The sequence below is a fragment of the Lissotriton helveticus genome, chromosome 3_1 (genome assembly GCF_964261635.1).
Source record: "Lissotriton helveticus chromosome 3_1, aLisHel1.1, whole genome shotgun sequence".
In the NCBI taxonomy this organism is placed as follows: Eukaryota; Metazoa; Chordata; class Amphibia; order Caudata; family Salamandridae; genus Lissotriton; species Lissotriton helveticus.
In genome coordinates, this window is record NC_136061.1 from 528,748,629 (window position 1) to 528,761,830 (window position 13,202).

Sequence of the window (13,202 nt, forward strand, 5' to 3'; positions counted from 1 at the left end):
AGTAAGTATGTGTTAGTATATGTTTAAAAAATGTAAGGTGTTCTGTGTTTAACTGTATAGATGAGAAAATGGAAGTGTGATTGATTCTTTTCAGGACTGACTAGGTGTGTGAGTAACTCCATGGATGAGTGGCAGAGTGTGAGTGTCTGTATAGGTGTATGAGTGCATATGATAGTGTTGTCAAGATGAGTGATTGTATGTATGAATGATTGTATGAGTGAATGTGTGTGTAGACATAGGAATCAGTGAGTGCGTATGTAGTAACTAGTATTGGTGTGTCAATGGTTTCAAAAATTATACTCTGTATTTAACACTGGGTGTAACGGAGGTTATATTAGAGTGTGAGGAGATGCATTGTATTATCACATGAATGATATCATCAGTGATGTGATCATTGATGTCAAGTGAGATGTTATCAGTGATGTCATTTGAGATGTCATCAGTGATGTCATCAGTGATGTCACTGACCATGTCATGAATGATGTAATATGTGACATGATCAGCAGTGGATTGCGGGTGCGCAATATATAGTTAGTGCAACTAACCATATATGGAATTTCAATGGTTTTGTGTGAGTAAAATAAGGTTTTTTAAATGCTAATTCCTAACTATATATGGTCTATAACCTATGGTTTTTTCAGTGAATTTTCAAGGTTTTGTAAATGCTAATTCCTAACTATATATGGTCTATAACCTATGGTTTTTTCAGTGAATTTCAATGGTTTTTTAATAGCAAATATCATAAGCTGTCGAATGTCAAGTACGTGGTAAGTGAAAACATTTTCGTGTTTATGCACACTGATCTGCTTTGAATGGTGCCCCCCCCCCTCATTTCTATTAGGAGTACTCTCTCTTTGCAGATAGTGAAAGGTAGTTAACGCAGGCCTTTGCCCCCGTTGTAATCCGTCGTGCCTGCTTCTCTCTCCATTTGATTGATTGTTATCCAAGTATTTACTGTTTTAGAATTAGTTCTCTTTGGTTCATTCTCTATTTACAAACAAACACAGAGTCGCAATACTCTGTTTAGTCTTTGCAGATAACGAAAAATCGTGTAAAAAAAAAGAAAAGGAATCGAGCAAAATCAGTAGGCCACTAATGGGATCTCTTTTTGACCTCGCTAAAATAGAAACATTAGGAACAACCCCTCATGACAAATACAAAACTAGTGAGATGAACTGAACTCCACACAATGATGGCTGCAAAACAGCTCGGCTCCGCCACCCACCCCGCCCAAAATAACGATAAAGAGCGGCTGCCATGATTGGTTGCGGAATGGCCACGACGGAGCTACGAAATGATGCTGCTCTCATGCTAACCCCAGCTTCAGTCTGAAACATCCAGAAACACTGTAGACTACCAATTCGATCAGTTCCGGTAGCGCCCCAATGTAACCCGGTAGAGAAGAACTAGCCCTCCCCTCTTTCACTGATGGTTCTTGTTGCCTGTCCCTTCTGTTCTCATTTAACAGAACTATTTAGCCTGCTGAAAGGGGTTGTGTTCCGACCGCTGGTTGGTGGAGACATTTTGACTATATTCTGGACCTGCGTTGTCGCGTAATGCGTCATATGACGCGCCGCGTTAGCGCATCCGGAAGTCATCCGGGGCGCGCAGCGCGTAACGTAAGCATAACAAGTCATGTGACTTGTTAATAAAACTTTTCATTGGTTCATTTTACTTTTCTTATTGTAATGATGAAAGGCTTGGTCATATGACCTAAAAATTACGCTTTTCATTACTTCCGAACATTATTTTTTCTTAAATATATGTTATAATGTTCCAGGCTAATGTACTTTCCCGGAAATTTTACAACTGTCCTGCAAGTAAAATATATTCTTTTTTCGAGAAAAAGAGCGTTTCTTCGTCCCATGATGGAGCCGTTGAGCAAAAGAGGGTCGACCTGCTGTCTTAGTCGCCGATACGCCTGAATATGAGATTCTTATCGATCACTTTATGTTGCAGGAATAGAAAACACAACAGCCCTTGACCATTTATCTTTACTGCGTTCCTTCGTATTATACCTTTTACCCTTCATGTAATTGGTCTGCTTTATTTCACTTGCCTTTTAATGATTCTAAAACAGTGACTATTATTACAAACTTTACCAATGTATATACTACTACCATGTTTTCTTTTAAAAACCTTTATTGTGAAAATTTCATTATACAAATACGAGCCTATAACCACGTGGGCCGGCCACGGAGCAAACTGTAATCGTATGTGATGAGTAGACATTTACACTGTAGAGGAACGTAACGGGCGGGCCATTAGGTTGCAAGAACTAAGGTGTCTAACAGTTACGGAATCGGTGGACGTACATTTTATAATTAAAATACGACAGGGCCAGTTACAATAAAATTATCTAGATATACATTTGCGGGCAAGTACCATGGGTGACGTTAATTCGAACTTTCAACAGTACAGTAATCAATAACACATCAGAACTTAATATCAATAGGGATGTCGAAATATTCAATCAATTCTCGTCCCCGCCCGCCATGTGCTTCAAAACTGCATACGTATCTCGTGATTTCAAGGTTCTGCAACCAGTACACAACAAGGAGTTACGAGTCCCATTTATTCCGGCGCCATTTTGGGCGAGGACGGGCAGGTCCAGGATATAGTCAAAATGTCTCTACCAACCATCGACTATGATGATGTTCATATGCTGTATTTATTAGAGTAACACTCATCTGTCCACATGAAATTAATTTGCCACAATCTAAACATGTCATTTTAATCTTTCCAAAGTTCTTCTAAATATTTGGGACCGTTTCCCTTGCCTCTGAAGCTCTCAGTGCCACTTCTTTGATGAATGTACTAGCAGGTCAGGGGTTCTCCTCCAAATCTCTCTTTTATGCAGCACTATAATTAATTGGTGCCACCTCTCCATATGACGATGCATGGTATAGTTACCACAACTATATTTTTTTTCGGTTCCTCTGGAGAGTTCATCGTGGCAGATGAAGCGTGTAACGTACCGGGCATTTACCTTTTTTTGCATGTACAGGAAAGGAAAAAAAAATCGAGCGTCCGAGTTCTAAGGTGTCCCAGGGCCATTTTAGTGGAGGACATGATACAGCGATAATGCCCTGGATAAGGACACTTCCTTCGGGCACCCCACGCGGTCTTTCGGCGCAGCATTGTAGGATGGCCACACCAGTGCGGCAACTTGCTAGACACCACCTCGGTGCCATCCGGATCTCGGCGCCCCACTGCAGATGAACTGCCTCCACATGGAGAAGCGGGAGAGGCTCGTTTGCGCCGCCTCCCCCCCCCCCTTCGGGCACCCCACGCCGACTTTCGGCGCAGCATTGTAGGATGGCCACACCAGTGCGGCAACTTGCTGGACACCACCTCGGTGCCAACCGAATCTCAGCGCCTTGTGTTGTCTTCCATTCCGAAAATATTGTTGGCAGCATTTTGAAAGGAAAGACAAACAGCCGTTTGTGGCCCTCACTACACCGTTCTCCTAGTGAGTCTCACATTGTTACATTTAGGAAGAATGTTGAAGAGTAGTATGTTGAAAATCTGAAGCCATTGTTATACAAACTCTCAACCAGCCTTGGATGGAAAAATCCTGAAGAATGTACAAACTGAAAACCAGTTTTTCTCTGTATAGCATCAGCAGCAACGCTTGAGTCAGCTTTGTGTGAAGCCGCCATTTTGATTCAATCAATAGCGTCCCCCTGCACACATTCAGGGACCTGGTCGTGTCTTCAGGTCAAACGGATTGTGGGACAAGATGCACAAAGGAAAAGGAAAAAAGTTCCGCCGGACCCCGGGAGGTGGCCGCCTATGTCATGGGCGATCTTAGGCCACACCAGGGCAATAGTGAAGCTGCAGCAGGTGCAAATAAGCTTCAGACAGTGTTACAAGCGCTGCTCAGAACTCTCAACTATGACACCACCTCGGTGCCATCCGGATCTTGGCGCCTTGTGCTGGTTCCGGCCTATTCACACATCGGTCCGCTACTGACGCCACCTCACAGGCCAACGGGGCACCCCACGCCGACTTTCGGCGCAGCATTGTAGGATGGCCACACCAGTGCGGCAAATTGCTGGACACCACCTCGGTGCCATCCAGATCTCGGCGCGTTGTGCTGCCTTCGGCCTATTCGCCACAAGTGCGCACGCAACTCAGCTGCATAGCGAGTGAAACACCAAGGGGCGCCCCACTGCAGCCGAGGAACCTCCATCTTGGGGGCGACGCACAGCATCACATTGCTTTCCAATGCAGTCAGATCCTCAAACAGCCCCCACTGACTGACGCGAACTCACAGGCCAACGGGGCGCCCCACGCCGACTTTCGGCGCAGCATTGTAGGATGGCCACACCAGTGCGGCAAGTTGCTGGACACCACCTCGGTGCCATCCGGATCTTGGCGCGTTGTGCTGCCTTTGGCCCCATTCGCACATCAGTCCGCTACTGACGCCATCTCACAGGCTAATGGGGCGCCCCACGCCGACTTTCAGCATTGTAGGATGACCACACCAGTACAGCAACTTGCTAGACATCACCTCGGTGCCATCCGGATCTCGGCGCCCCACTGCAGATGAAGTGCCTCTCAACTATGAAACCACCACTGTGACATCCGGATCTTGGCGCGTTGTGCTGCCTTCGGCCTATTCGCACATCGGTCCGCTACTGACGCCATCTCACAGGCTAATGGGGCGACCCACGCCGAGTTTCAGCATTGTAGGATGACCACACCAGTGCAGCAACTTGCTAGACATCACCTCGGTGCCATCCGAATCTTGGCATCTCAACGCCTAGTGGTATCTTCCATACAGAAAATATTGTTACGCTACCTTTGGCCCCATTCGCACATCAGTCCGCAACTTAGACATCACCTCGGTGCCATCCGGATCTTGGCATCTCAGCGCCTTGTGGTGTCAGTCAGAAAATATTGTTGCGCTGCCTTTGGCCCCATTCGCACATCAGTCCGCTACTGACACCATCTCACAGGCCAACAGGGCGCCCCACGCCGACTTTCAGCATTGTAGGATGGCCACACCAGTGCGGCAACTTACTAGACACCACCTCGGTGCCATCCGGATCTTGGCGCGTTGTGCTGCCTTCGGCCTATTCGCACATCGGTCCGCTACTGACGCAAACTCACAGGCCAACGGGGCACCCCACGCCGACTTTCAACATTGTAGGATGGCCACACCAGTGCTGCAACTTGCTGGACACCACCTCGGTGCCATCCGGATCTTGGCGCGCTGTGTTGCCTTCGGCCTATTCGCACATCGGTCCGCTACTGACGCCGCCTCACGTGCCAACGTATTTTCTCCGCATTTTATACCCTATGCCGCATAACAGGTCATGTGACTTGTTTATAAAACTTTTCATTGGTTCATTTTACTTTTGGTTTCCTAATGATGGAAGGCTTGATCATATGACCTAAAAACAACACTTTTCATTGGATGAAAACTTTTTTTTTTTCAAAACGATGAAAGCCCCACCTTGTTTCTGGATGTTTCAGACTGAAGCTGGCGTCAGCATGAGAGCACCACCATCTCGTAGCTCCGTCGTAGTCATTCCGCGAGCAATCATGGCAGCCGCTCCCCACCAGAAGCCTGCAGGAGTCGGGGCCCCCAAAACTTTTGATGAATTCTCAAGGCGGAGGGGACGCTTTCGAGAATGGGGTCCAAGACCTAGCAGACAAGCGTCCGATTTCCAAGGTGTCCCAGGGCCATTTCAGTGGACCAGGCCCAAAAAGGAAAGAGCCTGCCGCCATTTTGAGAGTCCTGTGACAGCCGCCTATCGCTGCACCGCAAGAGTGGGCGCAACTCAGCTGAATTGCGGCTTTTGACACAGTGGACCAAAAACGGACGGAATGGCAACTGAAACGGTAAAGGGGCGCCCCACTACAACAGATGACACTCCACCTGGAGAGGCCCGTTCACGCCGCCTCCCCCGGGGCGCCCCACGCCGTTATTCGGAGCAGCATTGTAGGATACCAAAACCAGTGCGGCAACTTACTGGACATCACCTTGGTGCCATCGTTCTGCTGCCTTGGAACTATTCGCACAACAGTTTGCTACTGAAGACCCACCCCCCGCGACGCCCCACGCCGTTATTTGCTGGGTGGCAACTTACTAGACATCACTTTCGTGTCATCTAGATTTCAGCGCGTTCTGCTGCCTTGGAACTATTCGCACAACAGTTTGCTACTGATGACCCGCCCCACGCCGGAAATCTGGACGTTGTGCTGCGTTGGGACTATTCGCACAGCCGACCGCTACTTCGTTGTTTTTCCCTAAAAATGTTTATATGTTATTACTATTTTTGTTTTCTTGTATATATTTATAAATTATTAAAGTTTTATAATCTTACTACTTTGTCGGAGTGCTATATATTTTTAATGTGACACATAATTGTAAAAACATGTACAAAGAGTCATCCCTGGAATCTTCCGCTTCACGCTCGGTCCCCTCCCCAATCACAATACAGGATGGTTTTCAGATAATAGCAACGCTTCTGCTGTGACGGATCTCATCGAGTGTGGGCCTTGATCTACTATAACTCCTTTGAAGAGGGGTGAATCTTTACAGCTGTGGCCATAAACTACATCTGCAGGACTAGCTGATACCCTAGGACCAGCCTGGACAATCGGACACAGAGGAAAAGGAGTGTCAGAGGGTGCAGTAGTGAATAGGGCGAAAGGGAGGTGTCGGGCGGGCACAGGGTGTGATTCTCAGGAAAGAGCAGCGCAGATGGGGGGAGGTTTATTACCCATGCATAAGACAGAGAGCGGGGGTGACCACTGCCTGGGGGAGATGCTTGCGAGGGTGGGGAGCCATGCTAAGGATCGACAGCGTGCACAGAGTGGGTCTGGTCAAGGCATCTAAAATGGCTGCCGTGCACGACAAAAGTGTGGCATTTGAAAAAAGACAAGATGGCGCAGACAATGTTTTTCAACACTTCCTGATTTCCTTCGAATCGAACGTTAACAGACGTTGGGGCATATTACCAAAGTTAAGCGATATTTATCCCTAACGATGCATTGCAAAGATTTTTTTACCGTCAGAAATTATCGCAGATAAACCTTGCTATTATCAAAGTTTATCGCAAATACGATAAAAACCGACAGCAATGCATTAATATCGCTGAAAACTCAGCGATATTCATGCATTACCGAGCTAATCCTCTTAGCCATGTTATCCACCTCCCATAGGATAACATGGCTAAGAACTGCTCAGGGCAGCTGTTACTTTTTGGAGATATTCGCGCTTATCTCGAATATTTCCAAAAGTTGATAATAGGAGATAGCGATGTTAGCGACTGTTTCCAGTCGCTAACATCTTGGCATGCCCACTTTGCATGTCATTAGTGATAAATATCACTCACATGCAAAGTGGGGCCCAAGATGGTCGCTATCTCCTACTAGCCGTCGCTAACTGTTGTTAGCAACAGCTAGGTAATACAGATATAATTTTATCTCCGCGAAGCGGAGCGCTGTTACAGATATATATCTTGTTTTTGAACGTTAATTTCTCAAAATGCACTGAAGCACATATATTGAGACCTAGCAAAGGCACATCGGGCTACCAGTCCCTAATATTTTACCAAGTTTCGTGCAAATCCATTCAGCCGTTCGATTATTATTATTATTTATTTTTTTTGCCCCGCGGGGCCCTTTTAAAACCTCCACATCAAACCTAGGGGATCAGCGAGGATCTACTATGCCCCCTTATGGTCATTTGCCCCTTCGCTTTGGCCTCCTCTTGTCTCTCGATCCTACCGAGAGACAAGATGGCGGCCGCTACGGACTGTTTGGAATGTTTACAGACACCGGAGAGCCAATCAGCTTCGCTTCGCAAAGCTCCGTAACGCGAAAAGTACGCGAAGCGGTGCGCTGTTACAGATATATATCTTTTTTTGAACGTTAATTTCTCAAAATCCACTGAAGCACATATATTGAGACCTAGCAAAGGCACATCGGGCTACCAGTCCCTACAATTTTGCCAAGTTTCGTGCAAATCCATTCAGCCGTAAGATTATTATTATAATTTTTTTTTTTTGCCCCGCGGGGCCCTTTTAAAACCTCCACATCAAACCTAGGGGGTCAGCGAGGATCTACTATTCCCCCTTATGGTCATTTGCCCCTTCGCTTTGGCCTCCTCTTGTCTCTCGATCCTACCGAGAGACAAGATGGCGGCCACTACGGACTGTTTGCGGCCACTACGGACTGTTTGGAATGTTGACAGACGCCGGAGAACCAATCAGCTTCGCTTCACAAAGCTCCGTTGCGCGAAAAGTACGCGTCCTAGGCCGCTGCCCGGTCCGCGCTTACAGATATATATCTTTTTTTAAACGTTAATTTCTCAAAATCCACTGGAGCACATATATTGAGACCTACAAAAGGCACATCGGGCTACCAGTCCCTACAATTTTGCCAAGTTTCGTGCAAATCCATTCAGCCGTTCGGGCTAAAAGTGAGGCCAACCGCCCTATGGAAATTAACATGGGAAAAACGCGTTTTGGGACCCCCCTTTTTTCTCGGCCCCCCCTTGACGAACCCCCCCCAAATTTTCAAAGGCTGCTCAGAAACAAAATGTGCCATTTTCCTGAAAATTGCAGCCAATTCCGTCCACAAACGGCAAAGTTATTAGACATAGAATTTTCAAAAATCCCATAGAGAAAAAATCCTAACTATATATACCTACTGGCGACCGCCAGTAGGTAATATATATATATATATATATATATATATATATATATATATATATATTACCTACTGGCGGTAATATAGTAGGTATATATAGTTAGGATTTTTTCTCAATGGGATTTTTGAAAATTCTATGTCTAATAACTTTAGCGTTTGTGGACGGAATTGGCTGAAATTTTCAGGAAAATGGAACATTTTGTTTCTGAGCAGCCCCTGAAAATTGGGGGGGGGTTTGTCAAGGGGGGGCCGAGAAAAAAGGGGGGTCCCAAAACGTGTTTTTAACATTGAGTTTTCCATAGGGCGGTTGGCCTCACTTTTAGCCCGAACGGCTGAATGGATTTGCACGAAACTTGGCAAAATTGTAGGGACTGGTAGCCCGATGTGCCTTTGCTAGGTGTCAATATATGTGTTCCAGTGGATTTTGAGAAATTAACGTTCAAAAAAAGATATATATCTGTAACAGCGGACCGGGCAGCGCTCCAGTTCGCGTACTTTTCGCGTTACGGAGCTTTGTGAAGCGAAGCTGATTGGTTCTCCGGCGTCTGTAAACATTCCAAACAGTCCGTAGCGGCCGCCATCTTGTCTCTCGGTAGGATCGAGAGACAAGAGGAGGCCAAAGCGAAGGGGCAAATGACCATAAGGGGGCATAGTAGATCCTCCCTGACCCCCTAGGTTTGATGTGGAGGTTTTAAAAGGGCCCGGCGGGGCAAAAAAAAAAAAAAAAAAAAAATCGAACGGCTGAATGGATTTGCACGAAACTTGGCAAAATTGTAGGGACTGGTAGCCCGATGTGCCTTTGCTAGGTCTCAATATATGTGCTCCAGTGGATTTTGAGAAATTAACGTTCAAAACAAGATATATATCTGTAACAGCGCTCCGCTTCGCGTACTTTTCGCGTTACGGAGCTTTGCGAAGCTGATTGGTTCTCCGGCGTCTGTAAACATTCCAAACAGTCCGTAGCGGCAGCCATCTTGTCTCTCGGTAGGATCGAGAGACAAGAGGAGGCCAAAGCGAAGGGGCAAATGACCATAAGGGTGCATAGTAGATCCTCCCTGACCCCATAGGTTTGATGTGGAGGCTTTAAAAGGGCTCCGCGGGGCAAAAAAAAAAAAAAAATCGTTTTTTTGGTGGGGTGCGCCCGGTTAGCGTAACGGGAAGCGGACTGGGGAGCGTACTACAAGGAATGAAGAATGATTGACTTTTAACTTATTGTATGTTTATAGACTTTTTTTTAACTTTTTTTTCTGCTGAGTGACGTCTCGGCCTATCTTCACGGGATGCAGTCCCTACCATCTCGGCGTTTAAGCCCAGGGGGACCGGTAGTGTGGGAGAGATAACGGGGCATATTATCAAGGGGGTTTATCTCCGCTTTTTTGGCTTTAAAAGCCAAGAAAGCGGAGATAAAATTATCTCCGTATTACTTAGCTGTCGCTAACACCAGTTAGCGACCGCTAGTAGGAGATAGCGACCATCTTGGGCCCCACTTTGCATGTCAGTGATATTTATCACTAATGACATGCAAAGTGGGCATGCCAAGATGTTAGCGACTGGAAACAGTCACTAACATCGCTATCTCCTATTACCAACTTTTGGAGATATTCGCGCTAAGCGCGAATATCTCCAAAAAGTAACACCTGCCCTGAGCAGTTCTTAGCCATGTTATCCAATGGGAGGTGGATAACATGGCTAAGAGTATTAGCTCGGTAATGCATGAATATCGCTGACTTTTCAGCGATATTAATGCATTGCGGCCGTTTTTTATCGCATTTGCGATAAACCTTGATAATAGCAAGGTTTATCTGCGATAATTTCTGACGATGCTTAGCGGTAAAAAATTTGTTGCTAAGCATCGTTAGGGATAAATATCGCTTAACTTTGGTAATATGCCCCAACGTCTGTTAACGTTCGATTCGAAGGAAATCAGGAAGTGTTGAAAAACATTGTCTGCGCCATCTTGCCTTTTTTCAAATGCCACACTTTTGTCGTGCACGGCAGCCATTTTAGATGACTTGACTAGACCCACTTTCTGCACGCTGTCGATCCTTAGCATGGCTCCCCACCCTCGCAAGCATCTCCCCCAGGCACTGGTCACCCCCGCTCTCTGTCTTATGCATGGGCAATAAACCTCCCCCCATCTGCGCTGCTCTTCCCTGAGAATCACACCCTGTGCCCGCCCGACACCTCCCTTTCGCCCTATTCACTACCGCACCCTCTGACACTCCTCTTCCTCTGTGTCCGATTGTCCAGGCCGGTCCCAGGCTATCAGCTAGCCCTGCAGATGTAGTTTAAGGCCCCAGCTGTAAAGAATTACCCCTCTTCAAAAGAGTTATAGTAGATCAAGGCCCACACCCGATGAGATCCGTCACACCACACCCGTTCCTACTATCAGAAAACCATCCTGTATTGTGATTGGGGAGGGGACCGAGCCTGAAGCGGAAGATTCCAGGGATGACTCTTTGTACATCAAAGTTTTTACAATTATGTGTCACATTAAAAATATATAGCACTCCAACAAAGTAGTAGGATTATAAAACTTTAATAACTTATAAATATATACAACAAAACAAAAACAGTAAAAACATTTAAACATTTTTAGGGAAAAAGAAGGAAGTAGCGGTCGGTTGTGCGAATAGTCCCAAGGCAGCACAACGTTCAGATTCCTGGACGGCACCCAGGTGATGTTGGCTGGGTGCCGCACTGATTTCGGTATCCGGCGTGGGGCGTCGCGGGGGGTGGGTCATCAGTAGCGGTCTGTTGTGCGAATAGTTCCAAGGCAGCAGAACAATGGCACCAAGGTGATGTCCAGTAAGTTGCCGCCCTCCGAATAACGGCGTGGGGCGCCCCGGGGGGGGGGGGGAGGAGGCGTGAACGGGCCTCCCCAGGTGGAGCCTCGTCTGCTGTAGTGGGGCGCCCCTTTACCGTTTCAGTTGCCATTCCGTCCGCTTTTGGTCCACTGTGTCAAAATCCGCAATTCAGCTGAGTTGCCTTCCTCCGAATAACGGCGTGGGGCGCCCCGGGGGGGGGGAGGCGGCGTGAACGGGCCTCCCCAGGTGGAGCCTCGTCTGCTGTAGTGGGGCGCCCCTTTACCGTTTCAGTTGCCATTCCGTCCGCTTTTGGTCCACTGTGTCCAAATCCGCAATTCAGCTGAGTTGCGCCCACTCTTGCGGTGCAGCGATAGGCGGCTGTCACAGGACTCTCAAAATGGCGGCAGGCTCTTTCCTTTTTGGGCCTGGTCCACTGAAATGGCCCTGGGACACCTTAGAAATCGGACGCTTGTCTGCTAGGTCTTGGACCCCATTCTCGAAAGCGTCCCCTCCGCCTTGAGGATTCTACAAAAGTCTTGGGGGCCCCCGACTCCTGCAGGCTTCCGGTGGGGAGCGGCTGCCATGATTGCTCACGGAATGACCACAACGGAGCCACGAGATGGTGGTGCTTTCATGCTGACGCCAGCTTCAGTCTGAAACATCCAGAAACAAGGTGGGGCTTTCATCGTTTGGGAAAAAAAAATAGTTTTCATCCAATGAAAAGTGTTATTTTTAGGTCATATGATCAAGCCTTCCATCATTAGGAAACCAAAAGTAAAATGAACCAATGAAAAGTTTTATAAACAAGTCACATGACCTGTTATGCGGCATAGGGTATAAAAAGCATAGAAAATCCGTTGGCACGTGAGGCGGCGTCAGTAGCGGACCGATGTGCGAATAGGCCGAAGGCAGCACAACGCGCCAAGATCCGGATGGCACCGAGGTGGTGTCCAGCAAGTTGTCGCACTGGTGTGGCCATCCTACAATGCTGAAAGTCGGCGTGGGGCGCCCCGTTGGCCTGTGAGATGGCGGCAGTAGCGGACCGATGTGCGAATGGGGCCAAAGGCAGCGCAACAATATTTTCTGAATAGAAGACACCACAAGGCGCTGAGATGCCAAGATCCGGATGGCACCGAGGTGGTGTCTAGCAAGTTGTCGCACTGGTGTGGCCATCCTACAATGCTGAAAGTCGGCGTGGGGCGCCCTGTTGGCCTGTGAGATGGCGGCAGTAGCGGACCGATGTGCGAATGGGGCCAAAGGCAGCGCAACAATATTTTCTGAATAGAAGACACCACAAGGCGCTGAGATGCCAAGATCCGGATGGCACCGAGGTGGTGTCTAGCAAGTTGTCGCACTGGTGTGGCCATCCTACAATGCTGAAAGTCGGCGTGGGGTGCCCCGTTGGCCTGTGAGATGGCGGCAGTAGCGGACCGATGTGCGAATGGGGCCAAAGGCAGCGCAACAATATTTTCTGAATAGAAGATACCACAAGCTGCTGAGATGCCAAGATCCGGATGGCACCGAGGTGGTGTCTAGTAAGTTGCCGCACTGGTGTGGCCATCCTACAATGCTGAAAGTCGGCGTGGGGCGCCCCGTTGGCCTGTGAGATGGCGTCAGTAGCGGACCGATGTGCGAATGGGGCCAAAGGCAGCGCAACAATATTTTCGGAATAGAAGACACCACAAGGCGCTGAGATTCGGTTAGCACCGAGGTGGTGTCTAGCAA